This window comes from Molothrus aeneus, chromosome 2 (genome assembly GCF_037042795.1).
Source record: "Molothrus aeneus isolate 106 chromosome 2, BPBGC_Maene_1.0, whole genome shotgun sequence".
Taxonomy (NCBI): Eukaryota; Metazoa; Chordata; class Aves; order Passeriformes; family Icteridae; genus Molothrus; species Molothrus aeneus.
This window is the reverse complement of record NC_089647.1, coordinates 31,652,501-31,671,555: the sequence shown is the minus strand read 5'-3', so window position 1 is coordinate 31,671,555 and position 19,055 is coordinate 31,652,501. Positions and strand designations below refer to the sequence as shown.

The following is a 19,055-nucleotide window of genomic DNA, read 5'->3' as shown; positions in this document are numbered from 1 at the left end:
TAAAAATAGACAATGTGATTCTTGTTTCCCCTGCACGTTCTGGGTGGGATTCATGTTCTCTATGTCAACCAGCTGACAGGTTGACATAGAGACATAGAGGCTGAACTGACCATCTAAACAAATTGTGTGAAGAGAGGAACATCCACACAGGTGACTTGGTTTGCTCTCAGAGGTACTTCTCCTTCTCTACCAGCTTCAGATAAGAGTCTAATAACTACCTTAGACTAAGCTTCAAGAATGTAAAGCAGAGCCACACAAATTATAATTTCAAACAGTTTTTCCTCTAGCAAGACTGACATGGGATTTTCAAGGAGCACCAGAAAAATCTCTTCATTCAAGTAGATCAACACAATTTAATTTTTATTCATTTCTATCATGAATGTGCTTTTTTATAATATAAATTAATAAGCTTTTTTGATTAATTTAATGATTAAGACCTGCCAGTATTTTGCTATATTGTTTTCAAATGTCATTTTTCCCAACAGTAATCTTAGTTAAATGCCTTGTAATAATAGCTACACTCTCCTAGTAGATATGATATTTCAATAGCATACAGTAATTCTCACTGACACTGTATTTGCATTTCTTATTTACAATATTCCTCAAAGATGGTTTGTCTTTATCATTTTACAGGACACTGGTGATAATATATGGATTCTGTTGGAGACAGATAGAGTATCGTACAAGTACTGGATGAAATATTTACCTGGCAAACAGACTTGCTGGTAAGTCATTATATTTTTTCTTCTCTTTTGCCACATTTCAGGTCCAACAATGTGAAGGCAGGTTTATAATCACGTTCAATTGGATTTTCGCTAATTAAAAAAAAAAAAAACAAACAAACAGAAGAAAACAAATTAAATTGTATATTTTAAATATTTGCAGTTCCCTTTCCTAAATAGCTTCAGTACTACTATGTCCTATTTCCTCTCTCCCTTAGAAAAACATTTTCAGTTTCCGCTTTGTGCTATTGTGTATCATGAGGCATTGTAAGTTTTTTTTTATCTACAGGTACTCCCTCATCAGAAATGTCCAAAGTTCATTTCACAGGCTACTGCAAGAGTCATAAAACTTCTTGAGATTTTTTAATCCTTTTTTTTTCTTTTGCTTATTTTTTGGATTGGTCTTGTTTTATTTACTGTAGATATTGTGCTTTTGGTTTGGTTTTGATGCTAAAGAGTGTTTGTGGGGCTAGAAACATCAGTGCAGCTTTTATTTGTAGCTGATTAATATACGTCAGGTGCTAAAGAAAATCACACATTTAAAAGATTAGTTTTAAGGTCACTGGCCAAAATTGCCCAAGTTATAGTCCTATTGGTACCTCTGGTTTACTGTATGATGTTGAGTGAGTAATTTCTGAAGAGCAGAAACTGTGCATCTGTGAGGAGGTACAGTAATGCATGTACAGTAGTGTATGAACTGGACTATTCTTCTTTACGTCATTGGAGAGATCACCAGGTAGCTCTTAAGAGTGACTAAACAGTCACTTAGCTTCACTAGGCCTGATAAAACCTTTGCTTCTTAAAATATTAACAAAAATGAATAATATAAAATATATTTTTTTGTTTTAAATGGAGTTGCTTCAAGTCTTGCATTTTCAATATTGTTTTTAATGCTGATTGCTACTTCCATCCATTGGGTCTAAGATCTGCACTTGAAATGCTGTTAGTGCTGGGATTTTGTATCAAAAATGTGGAAAAGAGACCAAAGGTGAAACCACCATGTTTGGATTGCTAGGTTGCTGCATAAAGATACATGTTCTAGAGACTGATGAAATACAAAGGACATTTTATTTGTTGTTAGCCAAATAGACTGAAATACTTGACACTTTGAAATGTCTTGAGTTGGTCTCCTCTGTTAAGTCTTTATTGGGAAGAAAGAAAATATCTGGGAAAAGTATCAGTGTTGCATTTTCACACATTACCTGGATATGTACTAGGAGGAGGGGATCAAAATATGTCCTTGGCAGAAGGGGGATTATTTCTACAGATAGTGTTCAAAACTCATCCAGATGATTTCCAAAGCAACCTCATCCAGTTAGACTTGCTTTTGAAGTAAAGGTGAACTAGACATCCAGAGGTCCCTTCCAACCGAACTTATTCTAACATTCTGGGGATCTATGTAGTTGGGTGAAATGTGTGATGATCAGAAAACTATTTTATGATATACACACACCAAGGTACTTTACTTAATCTTCAAGAGAAATTTCATGATTTAATATGAGATGAGAGCAACGGGCCTCTAAAGATGCTGAGGGAAGTTGGGGAGCCAGAAAAGGGGAAGTGTGATTACTTTAGTAAGGTTAGGATCCAGCTTTGGGAGATAATTAGGTACTTAATACCGTAGATGTGCACATAATTTTTCCTGTGGTTTTAAGATTTTATTTTAAATGCTTTTGTTTTAAAGTATGAGTTGCTCTCAGAAGCCTGTATGATCACTGAATGCTTTGATTGCTGGAGGGCACAGATTTCTACATGCTGAGCAAAACTTAAGCTCACTTGGGGAATCAGGACTGATTTTACAGAGGGAACTCTGTCCAGTCTCCCTAGCAGAGGGCCATGAAACACCACAGGGGAATATGAGTGAAGAATACTATGTTTCTGTAAAAAGGAAAAATGTCATTTTGCAGTGTGGATAAAAGTATAGCCTGCAAAATGCAAAATTAACCACCTGCTATGCTCTGTTCAGTATTGATACAACCTCAGGAATATCCATGATGGGACACTTAAAAAAAAGCTAAAGACTAGCTGGACATGGACCTCTGAGGATAAACAAGGATGAGTATGCAAGATTCATGAGCAAGAATGAAAAGAAAGGTGGAATTGCTTGAGCTGATATACAGTGATGAGCTTAAAATAAGTGATGGGCTTTTCAAAAAAGAAATAAATGCTTTATTCTCTCCATTAAATTAATCCTGGAGAGAGAAGAATGTTGGGAAATTAAATTGAACTCAATTCAGGGTGGGTAATAGCAGAGAGCTTAGACAGATTGGAAAAATACACAGTGCTGGAATACACTGCTTAGATGTATTTTGGAGGGTTTTCAGAACAGGTTGGAGAATCTTCAGTCAGATATAACTGATCCCCATTGGGATATAGGATTAAGTCCATCTCCTGTGGTCTTTCCCAGACCTGCTTGTTTCTAGTACACTGCCCCTGAATCCAGAGCAAAAATTACCAGATGATCTTGCTCAAGGAAACAGTTGTGTAGAAAGGGTGGAGGGGGAAGGGAGGCTGTGGATAAAGTCACCTCTCTCCTGTACATTATAGTGGCCAAGAAATGCAACCTTCACCTGATGAAATTCGTACTGTCTGTCTCAGGAGTAAACAGCATCAACTTGGGCTTGTTGGAAGGTGAATCCCTGACAGGAGGCTCTCATTAACAACCATCTCAAACTGCATTCTCAATGTGTTGAAAAGCATAAAGGCAATATCTATTTGCCCTCTTTCCTTTAAAAGGGCAAAAGGCTTGGGTACCCTATCTGAAACCAACAGCCCTTATATTCCATACATGATCATATCACATTGACATATCTACTGATTAAAGTCAAAGATTGATGCTTTTAGCAGCAACCAAAGCCATATTGGGAATCTGAAGGCTTCTAAACACACCAGAAAACAGCTGTGATGGACATACACAGCAACTGTACCACATGCATGGGCAGAATATCATTTTGAAGCACAAGAAATCAGCACTGTGTCTGGAAATGAAATTATTATGAACTAAATTGATAATTACAAGAAGTAACAGCTCTGTTTCCAAACACTAGGAATCATAATCCTTTTAGCAAATAATCATGCTGTTTATATGCCTTACAATTAGGTGCATGAATTGGGAGACGAGACACTTCTCTGTATATCTCAACTGTATAAAAATATAAGTAGTTATAACAGTTCTTTTCTGTGTAACTAGTAGAATCTGAACTCTTTTGACAAAGGCTTTTTAGAACTGAGATCTAGCTTTTCATATCTTGTGCTCTTGTACTTCACCAGCTTGAATAATATCAATTAGAGCTGCTGCTATACAGTCACCTATTAATTTTCTGCTTCTCATGCCTTAGCATATTCCTAAATTTGGGTGTAGACTGTTCTGCTGGATTGCTTGAATAAGAAAAAATCAATTTAAGATAAAAACAATAGTTCTTTTATCTGCAAAAATTTCTGGCCTTAACACTATTGATGCGCATCCAGTACAGGTGCTTTACTATATAATTGTTGGAAACAGCTTGAAATAAAACATAGAAATAGGACTGGCAATCTCAAAAATATTGCCATTGCATTAGGTAAAGGCAGTTGTAAGACTGCACATGTATCATCTTCCAGTCTTTCACTCTCTGATGATCAAAACAGTAGCAATAGTACAGGCAAAGACAATAAGATTGCTAATATCCACTCAAAAACCTTTTCCTGAGTGGCAAATTATTGTGGAGTCAAGTTAGAAGTAGATATTCACGCTGCAGAAATCATAGGCAGCCACACCCAAAGAAATTCCAGGACTGAATCCATTGATCAAAAATGTTTCCATCCTTTACATTTCCTTATGGGTTAAATAACAATAAACATTGAAGGGAGAGACTCCAGCTGCAGCTGGAGGATTTAGAATAAATAGTTAAATACAACACACAGCAGAGTCTGGGAGCTTTCTTCCATACTTGAATACAGCAAGCTGGTTCCTTTTTTATAGGAGACCCCAGGTCAAGAGGAAGTAATTAATCCTGCTTTTGATGGAGAAAAACTTGTAGTTTATCCTTGGAAATATTTAAAAATGCAATTTTACTTTAGAAAAGTTACATTCATCATCATTGCTGGTTTTCTTACATTTATGGACATTTTCTGCCTGGCAATGAACAGTCTCTTTCTCTAGTCTTGAATCACCTAAAAAAATCAATTTTTAGGTGAAAATTTGTTTGGAATTTGACTCTTCACAGCCCTCTCAGCACCACTGCATTTGTTTAGATCTTGTGAAACCCCAGCGCAAGTACTGCATCCAGTTCTGAGGTTCCCTGCACCGGAAGGATGTTGACTTGTTGGAACGAGTGCAGAGAAGGGCCACCAAGATGATTAGAAGAAAGGCTAAGAGAATCAGGATTGCTCAGAGTGGAAAAGAAAAGGCTTGAGGTTGACCTGATTCTGGCCTTTTGGTACTCAAAGGGAGCCTATGAGAAAGATGGGGAGGGGCTTTTTGCAAGAGCATGTTGGACAAGGGGGAATGGATTCAAACTGAAAGAGGGTAGGTTTAGATTAGATATTGTGAAGAAACTCTTCCCTTTGAGGGTGGTGAGGCACTGCCACAGGTTGCCCAGAGAAGTTGTGAGTGCCCCACCCTGGAAGTGAGTGCCCCACCCTGGCTCAAGGCCAGGCTGGATGGAGCTCTGAGCAGCCTGGTTAAGTATAAGGTGCCCCTTCCTATTGCAGGGGAGCTGGAACAAGATGGTTTTTAAAGATCCCTTCCAACACAGGCCATCTAACGGTTCTAAGATTCTAAATTGCACTCAGGTGGATAAAGTGTGCTGACAGAATCAATGCTAGGGTTCAAAACTGAGCAGTAAGATGGTTCAGTAATAAGAGTTTCACCTTTTTTTTCCGAAGACATGTTTCTTTTACTTTCTTCCTTTTACCAGCTTCATGATTAATTGCAAAAGTCCAAATCATGAATGGCTTTTAATTCAGCATGTAAAAAATTGGGCTTTTATATATTTTAATGGATTTTTTTGGCCAAGTGATAGTGAAGCTAACTGTACATGGATGTGTGTTATTTATTTAAAATGTCTGACTTTTGCTGGTCTTAGTCATGCTACTCTTGTTAACATAAGGTGATAGGTGTATTGATTACAATTACAGAATGCTTAGTCTTTTAAAGGTGTGGTTTAATTTGTGTTTGTGTCTTCTTGAAAAGAAATAGTTCATTCTGCTGAAAGTAATACAGCCATTAACCAAATACCTGCCTAGAGAGTCTGGGAAGTCATATTAAGCGATAGTCAATAAATTTCTTGGCTCTCTTAAAAAAAAAAAGGCCAGTTTTTGCCAGAGTTGCAAGAAAACAGAGCATTCCTTAAAGGAGAACTGAAATAACACAGGTTTTGGGTGTCTGCTAAGTGTTTTGCCTGTTTCAACCCTGTAGGAGGAAAAGGTGACCAAAGGAAAAGTGATTGCATTGCACAGTGGTTCACATCCATGCAAATGTTCAGAAGAAACTGACTTCTCAGAATTCATGCAAGATCGTGTTGGTTTAATACTACCATTTTATGGAGCATAGTCTACAGCTTGGTAATCTGAGAAGCATAGGATTTCAGTCAATTCATACACCTTCTCCATCCCCTTCACCTCCTCCTGGAGGTGCTCTATCCAGAACGGGGGTGAGGAAACAAAACATAACAGAAACTGACTTCAGATTAGATTTGATCTTCCCGGGAAAAGACATAAAGTGGTGGACTTAAAACAGAAAGTCAAAAGAATTTGCAGAAACCTACAAAGAGAGTAAACTGGGTTAGTGGTATGTTGTTTTCATGTGTTATTCCTGAAGTCTGGAGGTATTAGCTAAAATTGTAGGTTAGTTTGTAAGTAAGGATGGCTCACTCTCACAAGACATCTGTTTCTGAAATTAAAAAGCCAACAACTGCATGATTGTACAGATAGCAATCTTCATTTAATAGAGATCCATGATTCAAAGAGGTATGTGACTTAAAATCTTCTAGGGAACACAAAGCAATTAATAGTTGGAACTTTTTATAGCACCTTTTATCCAAGGATCTCAAAACACTTTACTGGCTTTAATTAGGCCTCACACAGTATCTACCTGGAATAGAGAAATGTTATTTTTTAATTCTGCATATAGAGGAACATGTGACACAGAGGTTAAATGACTTGACAATGATCATGTAGAAGCAAATAGTAATGGTAGGAATAAATCCCAAACCTTCTGCCTTTCAATCCCATGTTCTATCCATTTGCTAAGTTTCTATCCTCTGCATTAAACTCAAGGCTTTTTTCTTACCTGTTCTGTAACATGTATGATTTTGACTACAGGATCAAAGCCCAGGCAATTAAAAAGAAATTCACCCTTTCCAAAGGAAAAAAAAAAATTGAAAAATCAGTGTAAGACCACTTTTTGCTCTCAGGTAGAAGAGAAACACACTTACTATTTACTGCATTGAGAGCTGTGAAAGATATGGAAGAGCAGATTCCAGAGTAAATACGTTGTCTTTGGAGATAATGAGTAAGAGTTTGTGTTTCTGCCTAAGAGGAAGAATAGGTTGGGCTGGGCTTTTTTGGCAGATGATATAAATTGTGAAGAATGCTGCCTGCAGTATGCTCAGGAATTCAGTGTCAGGAAAAAAAAAAAAATCAATCTTAAGGCCATGAAGGAGATAATCTCCTGGGGAAAGATAATAAGGAATCATCTCATGCAAGTATAGCCCCTGTAGCTGGGAAGTGTTGCATAAGAAACACAAGCATCTATACCCATGCAAACTCTTAAATGCTAGTCCTTGGCAGGAAGCAGGGGGAAAGAAAGTCAATATACTTAAATTAGCAGATAATAGAGATAATTCTGCTGCTGTGTTTCTAATAGCAACTTGAATTAGGCTATTGGATAGATAATATGATTTGTTTCTTGTAGTTTAAAGTATATTTTGAAAATGGTAAGAGAAGGGAAACAAGCAAAATAACCAGGCTAACACTAGGAGCCTGAATAAAATCTGTGTTGCTTTCACAGCAACCAAATTTAAAGAGCCGGATTTTTTTACTTGTAGAATTGGTTATTTGTCAGATGCTGATAATGATAACTGGTAAGAGAGAAAGAATTCAGTTCAGTCCTTATGTAGAGAAAATCAGGCAGTTCATGAAAACTTGATTCATTTGCGTTACTGGAACATCTCTAGTCTTATCTTTACATCAAAGCTTGGAAGTGTGAATCCGTTGGGTTTTTTTTGCTTTAACTGAGTCTCACAAATTTCACCATCATAAGCCACACTAAACACTAGAGCTGGCCAACCAGTGCAAATACTTCTTTACCATTTTTCAGTACCAGGAGATCCTAGAAGTTGATGTATCATGGGAAGAAATATTCAATCAAGTTTAGAATAAATAAAGAAATGCTTCCATTGATTAAAGTGTCCACCATTCAACTGATCCCAAGAACAATTATACAGTCAGGTCACAACAATGTTTCCCAGGCAAAACAAGCCTATGCATCCTCATTTCAGAGGTGATGCTGTGAATTAATTCACAAGGGTTTGTTTCCACAGGTTATTTGCCAAATGTTCCTTGGAAATAAGCTAAAATACCAAAGGTATAGGTTAGGAAATTAGAAACTACTTGCATTGCACTTAGACACAGGAAAAGATGGCACTGAAGTGCTTTCACTGTTCACACTTCACAAAATCTGCCGCACATAGACTTGACTTTTAAATAAATAACCAGTCTTTGCAGTTCTCATCACAGACTCTAAAGAGGCAGATGCAGCCATTGCAAATGATTTTGCTCTGTGTTACATTTGTCAAAAGCTGTCAGAATGTAGTAAAAAGGTGTTTGTACAGAGTAATATACTGCTTGAACTCCTGTATGTCTCTTAGGCTGGAGATTTTAGGTTGCTGATTTGTAAGAAAGAAAGAGTTCCAAAAGAGCCTGGCTTTTTTTTTTTTTCTGGCTTTACTAATTTATTTATGGTTCACTTCTACATATTTACATGTCCGCAAATTACAGTCAACACTCAAGCCTGAAAGAGGAATTGAATCAGATAGGAAAAGATCAATCTGCTTCACGCTGAGCTACAGTTGCATAGTTAGATAGTAGGAATTGTGAACAATATAATCATTATTTTACCCATAATTTGGGATGCCTTTAATCATGTCTAAAATAGCTTTGTTTAAAAATGAAGTTTGTGTCAAGATTGGAGAGTAAGGGGAGGATTTGGACATATGCTCCAAATAACAAAGTTTACAAAAAATTTTCATACACACATACAAATGTGTGATTCTACTATCTTTTACATTGTGTCTCCATTCCATTAATAAAGCTCACCTGACCATAAGAAAAAAAAATCAGAACCAGATCAAGGCTATTGGGTTCTATATAATGCACCAATTTAAGGTGAACATTTAAAAAAATCAGTATATTACATATTTTCATACATTTCAGGAAATACTATATTTATCTGGAAAACAGACAAGAAAGTTACATCCGACTGGTGAACAGGTACATGTTGGTCCTGTTGCTGACTAAATGAATTTTAGAGCCGACATAATATTACAATTTTAATTCATTCTAGTTTTGTGTGAATATTATTAGCTGAAAATTATTTAAGGGAACTGTGAGGCAGGGGCAGGCAAGCATAGAAAAAAGAAAGCAGGAAGAAAGAGAGTTGTTACTATCACTTTTGGCAAGCTGGTTTAGTTACATTCATAAACATACTAATTAAGGAATGAGCTGATGACAGAAAATGATACCTTCAAGACCATATATGAACCAGTCTTCATTAGTGTGAAAAGTTTTAAATATGTACCAATGCTTGAAACTAGTATTTCTTATGTTTTATGAGATGAAGTATAAAAATGAAGAGGAGCTGAACCTGCTAACACAATTTTTTCCCTTTTTAAAATTTGGAGCACAGGGAGAAAATTGCATTTGTCTTTTGACAACCTCCAAAGACACTATTTGATTGTCCTAATTTTTCTGAGAAAACCTTGACCATGTTCCAGGGGCAGAAAGGCCTCAAGAGTCTCTGAACTGCAAATTACTAGAGATTAGCAGTTAACTGGGGGGTGAGTTCAAAATATTGGATGGATCTGCTCTATTTTTATGCCTCTGCTCTAACTGTGGTATGATGAACACTCATTCTCCACTGAAGAAAAACAGACTGGCTTCCATTTGAAAGACCATTCTCCTCATTTCCTTTCCCACTAGAAGAAACTGGCAAAGATCACATTCTCCAAAACTTGCATTTTACAAATAAATTTCAGAGACAGATTTATTTCATGCCATAAGCATGGGTCAGAATTCGCTAAGTAGATTTGTTTTGAATTTTAGGCTTTGAAATGCAAACTATGTGCTAGACATAAAAAATACAGCATATCTTCCCAAAATGACAAACGTTATTTTATTCTGTTGGTTTTTGCTTGAGTAGAGTTAATTTTGTTCAGAGTAGCTGGTATGGGGTTAAGTTCTGAATTTGTGGAGAAAACAGTTTTGATAACACAAGGGATGATTTTGTTATTGCTGAGCAGTGCTGACACAGAGCCAAGGCCTTTTCTGCTCTTCACCCACCTACCAATGAGGGGGCTGGAGGTGCACAAGGAGTTGGGAGGGGACATAGACAGGACATCTGACCCTGATTGACCAAAGGGATATTCCAGACCATATGGTGTCGTGCTCAGCAATAAATGAGGGGGAGACTGGCCAAGAGGCTGCTGCTTGGAAAATGACCAGCTGGTGGTGAGCAATGGTTTTCATTTACATCACTCGTCTTTCTCTGTTGTTTTCATTTTCATTAGGATAATGGTAGAGGTAGTAGCAGTAGTACTAACAGAAGCAATACTAGTAGCAGCAGGAGTAGTAGTAATAAGGTAATATTTAATTTTAATTCAGTTATTCATCTGTTCTTACCTCAATGTGTGAGTTTTCCTTTCTTTACCATTTGAATTCTCTGTCCCCCATTCTGCTGGCGTGGGGAGTGAGTGGGTGGCTGTGTGGCACTTAGTTGCTGGCTGGGCTTAAGCCATGAGAGATCTTTTTGACACTCAATGGGAGTCTCAAAGGGTTTCATTTAATAACAGATTGACCAGAGTGTATTAGAAGGGATTTATACTTGTTAACAGTTTTGGGTCACAATATCGATCCTTCTGTTCTTGATATTATTTTATCTGATCTTTACCCTTCCCTTTTTCTTGCTGTACATGTTAAAAATTGGTGTTGGCTTTTGCAGTTTGCTGTGCTCTGTAGTGGTTAGAGATATTTTGCTGGGGAGATTTGTTATTAAAAACACTGACCTTGGTATTTGGGCTCTGTATTGTAGGTGCCATTTCATGAGGACAATTAACAATAATGGCTTTTACTCATTTGTTTGGATGTTGGGTTTTTTTATTTGGGTTTTTTTTTGGGGGGGGGATTGGTTTCTTTTTTCTTGGTGGGGGTGGGGTTTTTGGGGTTTTCTTCGTTCTGTTTTGTTTTGTTTTGTTGTTGTGGTTTGTTGGGGTTTTTTGGGGTTTTTTTGTGGAGGCAAGACAGAATGACAGCTTTTTTCTTCTATGAAAGTTACAATAACTTTTCAGTATCTTGAACAACTGAGAATAATTAGAATATTTCTATTGGTATTTCTCAGGACTATTGCTTTGGTTTTGCCTAAAGCTAACAAGCAATATAGGAATATCACCCAGTCCTTATAAGAGTATGGTGATGCATGGCACAACATGTGGGAGAATATGGGGAGGTGTCTCAAAGGTGATCTCAAATGTTCTGAAACTTAACTCCCAAAAGCTACAGGATCCAGACAAAGTTGTAGAATGTTTGCAAATAAAAAAACAAACCACAAATGCTGTGGCTGTTCCAAAGAGGCACAACCCTGCTGGTTATGATGCATCACCCTCAGTGAGAAAGATGGAAAACAGACCAAAAAACAGTAGAGCTAATCCAGACACTAGATCAGTCACCTCCATAACTAAAAGGGAGAAATGGAATCACAGAATGGGTCAGGTTAGAAAGGCCCAGAGTGGAGTCATCTGGTCTAATCTCCCTGCTCAAGAAAAACTCCTGGAGCACATTACACAATATTGAGTCCAGATGGTTCTGGAAGATCTCCTGTGAGGGAGAAGAGGACTCATTTAGTAAGATATGAAGAAGGTTTTCTTAAGAGGAAAAAGAAGAAAGAACCAAAAGACACAGCCAGTTCTGCAGAAAAGCAGTCACAAAAACATGAGGAAAAGACTGAAATAATAAATGCAACAGAAACCTCTTTGTCCCTTTCTCTAAGTGAGCCTCGAGATATATGAAATATTAGTTACCGATGATGGTCTATTGGGGCCACTAGTCAGGAATTAGAGCATAAGGAAATCTGGCAGCTGGGATCACTTGATAAAGATAAAGCCATTCACAAAGGCAAAAAAATAGCTCTGTCTTGACCACTTAACAGAAGATAAACACAGGATTTCTGAAGTTTTGTAGGTTTTTGGAGAATGCACACTCCAAATTACAGTCTGATCATAAGCTTTCTCTATGGAGTGATCCAGAATTGTGACTTTGAATGGGCCCTGAGCAGAAACAAGCCTTAAAAAAAATCAAATGGGAGATAGCTGTGCAATAGTACTTGGGACAGTCCAGACAAGACAAAGTGTGAAATATGTTCTTTGCACCTCTGAGCCAGGGATAACAGACCCACCTGAAGCCTCTGGGAGAAAATGCCTGGAGAGACTGAAGGTCAGCAGGTACAGTTTTGGTCCAAGGGTACAAGGGATCTGAAGGCTCTTTGTTATTTTTCCATTCATCACTATAATTATTGTTAATATTAGTATTAATTATATTAAACTGTTCTTATATCAACCCATGAGCTTTCTCACTTTGGCCTTTGAATCCACTTCCACCCATCCAGATGCAGTGAGGAGTGAGCAAACAGCTGCCTGGTGCTTAGCTGCAGACCAGAGTTATACCACAAAATTCATATGATAAACCTCCAGAAAGTCTCCAAATTAATCTTTACAAAACACATCCGTGTTTTATATTTTTTCTTCTATCACTGTGATAATGTGGGTCTTTTCAATTTCCCATGTAGCTAAACTACACTACTTTGTGCAGTGATTACATTTGAATAAATTGTTTTAAGGTTGATAGTATTTTTTTTGTCATTACTCTAGATCCTCTGACAGAGGATGGTGAATAACATTGTTAAAGAGAATTTCACGATGAACAACCTCTTCAGAGTTTCTGTTATTTTTTTCTTATCTTTAATGGGCATGTTGCTGTTCATAATTTAACCCCCTATAGGGATGGGACCTGGATACATAAACTTCAGTCGACATTCCTACCTTCTTTTTAGAAAGAAATGAGTGTACATCTAGGGAATGAATTTAAGTGTGGTCCACAGGCTGGAGGGCATAGGTACCAGGACCAAAAATGATATGGTAGATGAAGCCAACATAATTAACACAAAGCCCACCACCAAGATGGCCACTGCTCAGTTAAAATGATTTTTCTAAAAATGTGAAACTCATAAAATTCAAAGCAGTCTTCCTTCTTGGACTGTTCTATTTTCACTGGGATCATCAAAGCAAATTTTGCCAAGTTCTAATCTCTTACAAACTCTTGCTGAATGTTCAGTTAAATCTGTCATTAGGGAATCATTAACACATAATGATTATTGTATTGCTGTGAAGAGGCATCACTTCTAGTATAAATTTAAGATTTCACACACTCACACTCTAAAGCCGAAGCCAGCAGTTCATTCAGAGGATTTATATGTACATTTCTATGCCTCTAAAATAATGGGATTTAGTTTTGCTTTACTTTTTGATGCCAAAATCCAGGACTTTGATTAAGCCAAATCCTCAAACATAATTAAGCTCCAAGTTCCAACTGAAGGACTTGAAATCTTAGCTCCAGAGAGAGCTCTGTAGTCCCTTCCTCGCAAGAAAAAAAAATCTTTGCTAGTAGATCATGTACAAGTGACAGAAGTGGTGGGCTGAAAACAATTCCATTGTAGGAAATTAGAGTTAATAAAGCTTGTATCTCCTCCATCCTTTGTAGAAGTTGGGCTGGACAGTCAAGGAGCTACTCATGCGCATCTGCCTGATGTATCTCTGCTTTCTATTTCTACAATGAATATCAATTAAATAGAAATATGATGAAATGATAATTTCCTGAGGACTAAAGCTGGATGACCCTAAAGCTTGAAGAACCTCAGAGTTTGCTACCAAACCTATGACATCCACGTACAATAGAAGTCCCAGGTTCCCATCAGTCTTAGCCATAATTTATTAATTTCTTATTTTCTTGAGCGTGATAGAAAGATGTCCTCAGTTCTAAAACTGCTCTTTCCCAAAGGAAAACATACCACATCAGTTAAGGAAAAAACAGGAATGGCAAGAACAGCCTTCCACTACCTAAAAGAGATGTATAAGGAAGGCTGGAGAGGAACTTTTGGCAATGACAAGCAGTGATAGGAAAATGGGGAATGGCTTTAAGCTGAAAGACAGTAGATTTAGATTACATATCAGGGGTAAATTATTTATTGTGCTGGTGCTGAAGCAATGGCACAGGTTGCACAGAGAAGTTGTGGGTGCCCCCTCCCTGGAAATGTTCAAGGCTAGGCTGGATGGGGCTCTGAGCATCCTGATCTAGTGGACGAAATCCTTGCCCATGGCAACAGGATTGGAACTGGATGATTTGTAAAGGTCCCTTCCAAGCAAAACAATCCTGTGTTTCTGATTTATTAAAAGTGTCAAATACAATTGGGTATATAATTGCAACAGATATTCAGCACAGACACCCACTAGCAATAAATTCTACCTAAAATATCACTTGTAATGCAGTCTGTTTGTGTGAACACCTTATCCAGAAGGTAAAGCAGTCCTTTCTATTGGTGTGATTGTATGATACAGCATTGTCTTTGTCATGTATTCACTGAACATATCAGTTCATCTAGCTCATACAAACTCTATTCATTCCTTTGAAGCTTCAGTAGCACATGCAGCTAGAACGTGTTCGAAAAAAGATATAAAAGTATAAGGCCTTCTTGATAGAAGTAAAAGCACAGTTAAAGAGGCTCTGCAGTAACTGTCAGTCACATTTTGCAAAGTTATTATCCTGTTGCAGACCTCTGTTGAAGAGGCCTATCTCATTATCAAAATATACATAGCTATAACTATCTGAGAAAACAAAGAGTTGTTTTATCTTTTGACTCTAATTTACGTGTATGTGTGTCTGTGTGTGTTTATGTGTGTGTGTGTGCATATACACTTTTGAACACCCATTTGTCCCTCTCTGTGTCCACATTTCTTCCTCAAAATGGTAGTTGGAAATGTAGGTCTCTGAAGCAGTCACGCTGGAGTAGAATTGTCCTTCTCGGACGTCCCGGCTAGCCATCCAGCACTGCTACCAGTAGGGGAGCACTATCCTGATTTCCATGGTTCAGGACAGCAGCTAAGGCAAAGGCTCTGTGCCATGACAGCCGCGTGACCTTGTGGTAGGACATGGCTTGGCATATGGCTACAGTCAGCAGAAATAAGAAGAGAGCGCTCTCCAGCTGTGGTGAATACAGGTTTATTGGGCCCCAGGGGAAACCGACAGCCAAAGAGAGATGGGGGAAGTTGCAACAGCTTATAAGGAGGGAGGGAAACAAGGGAGGAGTCAGTCCTTGGACGAATAGGGTTTCAGAGGGGAGTGGGATACAAAAGATTGACTTAGGGAGAACACCAATGGGGATAACTTGATGGTGGGGCCCCGGCCCCTGAGCCAATCACTCGATGCTCTAGCTGGAAGTTTCTAGAGAGTTCTAGAGAGAAGGGTGGGAGCGCCAAGTGATGGACAGGGCACTGGGGAGGGATTTGAGAAAGGTTACATTAATCTCCAAGGCAACTGTGGAGGAGTTGGGATAACTGGCAGCACAAGGGAGGGAAGAGAGAACCAGGGGAAAACCATTACGTGATGGGGGGGAATAGAACTGTCCAACTTATACAGACACAACACAACAGGTCTCTAAACCAAACAAACCATTCCTAGACATGAAATAAATTCTACCAAAAACTTTTCCTTAGATCAGAATTATATGACCATTTGTAGTATGTTTTGGTTATTCCAGATCATGTGTATAAAAAGGAAAAAAAATTTAAAATCTCACTAACTCAAGAAAATATTTCTTAAATAATAGTAACAATGAAAGAAATGGGGAAAAGCTATTCAGCGTGGGTATTTCCTTGAGCAGCTACCCTTTGCCATGAAGTGACACATCTTTGGATGCTGCCTTAGGAAGCACTAAGAGTCAAAACTTAGCTACAGTGTCTACAAAAGCTGCACACCAAAATCTTATCTATTTAAACAAAGGCTGTTAACAAGAAATCTCTGTTTTACTACCTGTTGTTGTTGTTGTTCAAACTGACTCAGATTCTACCAAAAGTAGGGCAGAAAGGCTTCTTTGCTCTTTCTGTAGAAGAAAACATGTCTAGCATACTGAATTATCCATCTGCATTTCTCTGAGAGAGGATGGCAGAAGGAAAAGAACTCATATTTTTACATACAAACCTCATACGAATTTCAGACCTCCACAAAGAACACCTAAAAATGACAACAGTCTATAAAGGTCTTATAGCTAAGAAATTAGAGCTACTTGCAGGGCAAAGCGAAAGGACGAAATTCTCAGTTACCCTAGTGAATAATACCTTGACAGGAAACTTCCGCTCTCAACAACTCAAATGTGAATTATTCAAACCACAAAATAATGTATCACAGAAGTGATGTTGTTGTTTTGGATGTTAGTGTGGGGAACCTCTGGAGATGATAGCACGATCCAACCCCTCTTCTTAGAGCAGGTTGTTTAGGGGCTGTAATATAATATAATTCCAGTCCAGGCTGGAATATACCCACTTTTGGACAACCCGCCACTTCTCTATGCAACTTGTGTTCAACCATTGTCACAATAAAAATACTGTTTTCTAGTTTTCAAATGGAATTGTGTGCATGTGGAATTGTGCAGAGAACACACCAACCAGTGTCCTCATCCACTGAGCCAATCATCATGGAATGAACAATATCAATCTGGTTAAGTAGGATTTCATTTTCATAAATGAGTGTAGACAACCCAGTCCCTTTAGCCTGGAAATTGAAGCCAATCACCTCAAGTATTCTTCCCTACCAACCTACAGAAGTGATCCTTCATGTAATGGCAGTGCCTCAATTCTGGCAGCCAGGAGTATGAATTTTAGGACCTAGAACATGAATATGTGATTTGGTGAGGAAAATCCTGAAAGCCACGACACAAGTTTAAATGCAAGTGTCTTGCTTCAGAAGCGATGTATTCAACATGTATTCAACAAGAGGATCTATAAAAAGAATTCAAAAACTGGCAATTAGCATGACCACAGACAAGTGGAGATAATGAAACTAATTGTGTCTCAGTTTGGATTTGAGATTACTTTGGTTGGAGTATATCAGATAAACTATTCAGAATGTAAATCAAAAGACTCTTCCTTAAATGAAAAATAAATGAAAAATGTACTAATATTTAATCAATTTCGATTGAGTTTAAAAGCCTTATGTGATTCATGGGAGGATTTGATTTATCAAAATTTTTGTGAAAGACTGGATGGAAACAATTACTTAAATCAAGGAAGATGAGTTTAGTTTAAGTACTCAAGTGGTTATGGAACAGGTTGATGGGAGAGTTATAAAAGGTGTGTTGGAAAAGGAGCTATAAGTGAGAGAAAAGATATTCATGGAGTAAGTAGTTAGGGGTGTGTTTTCATGTAATGAATACATTGATTGCAAGATCAGTCAGCAGGCAGAATATTGTACAGGGTAAATGGGATCATTCTGAGCGTGGGAAAAAAAAGAGGGAGGACATTTAATAGTGAAAATTGAGATTCAGGCCTTGAGGAACTTGGAACATAAAGTCCACTTTAAACTGAATGCTTTTATCTGGAGGTGATAAGGAGACTTCTGTTTCTTCCAGTCAATCACAGGACACCCTTCAGTACAATGTGTAATATGATCATGAAAAATAGCAAATGTGATTCTGTACCCACATGATCTTTCATGTACTAACACCACCACCATTTGAAAATATTATCAAATTTGCAACAGGTATTCCAGTCCTAGAATATTGTGCACAGTTCCCAGTTAGGACATTCATATTTAATAATTATCAATGGAATTGGAACAGAAGAAGAAATAGCTATGCAAACAATATATAGAACTGAGAAAACGTTAGTTAGATTCATTGGAACAGGTGTTCCTAAATGTTCTGCTAAGGCACGTGAAGAGCAGGAGGGTGATTTAAGACAGCCAATGCAATTTCACCAAGGACAAGTCTAGCCTGACCAGCCTAGTGGTATTCCATGTTGGAGTGACTGCATTGGTGGACAAGGGAAGACGTGTGACTATCATCTTCCTGGATTTCTGTAAGGTCTTTGACAAGGTGCCCACAACATCCTTCTCTCTAAATTGGAGAGAGAGGAATTTGATGGGTGGACTGTCAGTGGGTGATGAACTGGTTGGATGGTCACATCTACAGAGTTTTGCTCAGTGGCTCAACATCTAGATGGAGATTTGTGACAAATTATGTCCCCTGGGGATCTGTACTGGGCCCAGTAATGTTTAGTGTCTCCATCAGGGGTATAGACAGTGAGATCGAGTGGCACCCTCAGCAATTTGCAAGTGACATACGCCTGAGTTGTGTGGTTGACATACCTGGGGAGTAGGATATCATCCATAAGGACTTGGACAAGCATGAGAAGTGGACTCAAAGGAACCTTGTGAGGTTTAACAAGGCCAAGTGCAAGGTTCTGCATCTGGGTCAGTGCAATCTGCAATATCAACACAGGGTGGGGGTTGAAAAGATGGACAGGAGCCAACAATGTGCTCTTACAGCTCAAAAAGCCACCCGTATGCTGGGCTGCATCTAAAGAAGTATAGCCAGGTGAAAGGACTCCACTTTCATGAGGCCCCACCTGGAATATTGTGTCCAGCTCTGAGGTCCTCAGCACAGGAAAGACATGGACTTGTTGGAGCAGATCCGGAGGAGGGCCACAAAAATGATAAGAGGACTGGTGCACTTCTCCTGTGAAGACAGGCTGAGAGAGCTGGGGTTGCTCAGCCCAGAGAAAAGACTGCTCTGGGAGGGCACTTCAAAAGTGTTTATTGGAAAAACGGGGTCAGGCTTTTTAACAAAGTCTGGTGTGATGGTACAAGGGGTAATTGCTAAACTACAAAAGGGTTAGTTTACCCTAAATACAAGAATGAAGTTTTTACAATGAAGGTGGTGAGGCACTGGAACAGGTTGCCCAGAGAAGTAGTAGATGGCCCATTCTTGGAAACATTCCAGGTCAGCATGGACTGGGCTCTGAGTCATCTCAGAAG

General features: G+C 38.4%; 1 protein-coding gene across 1 annotated transcript in view; it reads left to right on the top strand.

Annotated features, from left to right (window-relative positions):
* The first annotated feature begins 643 nt into the window (after window positions 1-643).
* TENM4 (teneurin transmembrane protein 4) overlaps window positions 644-19,055 on the top strand; it is a 741,938-nt gene continuing 723,526 nt past the window's right edge. Inside the window, exon 1 of the mRNA XM_066572311.1 lies at window positions 644-725. The gene's annotated coding sequence lies outside the window, so the exon portion shown is untranslated. The remainder of the gene's footprint in view (window positions 726-19,055) is intronic.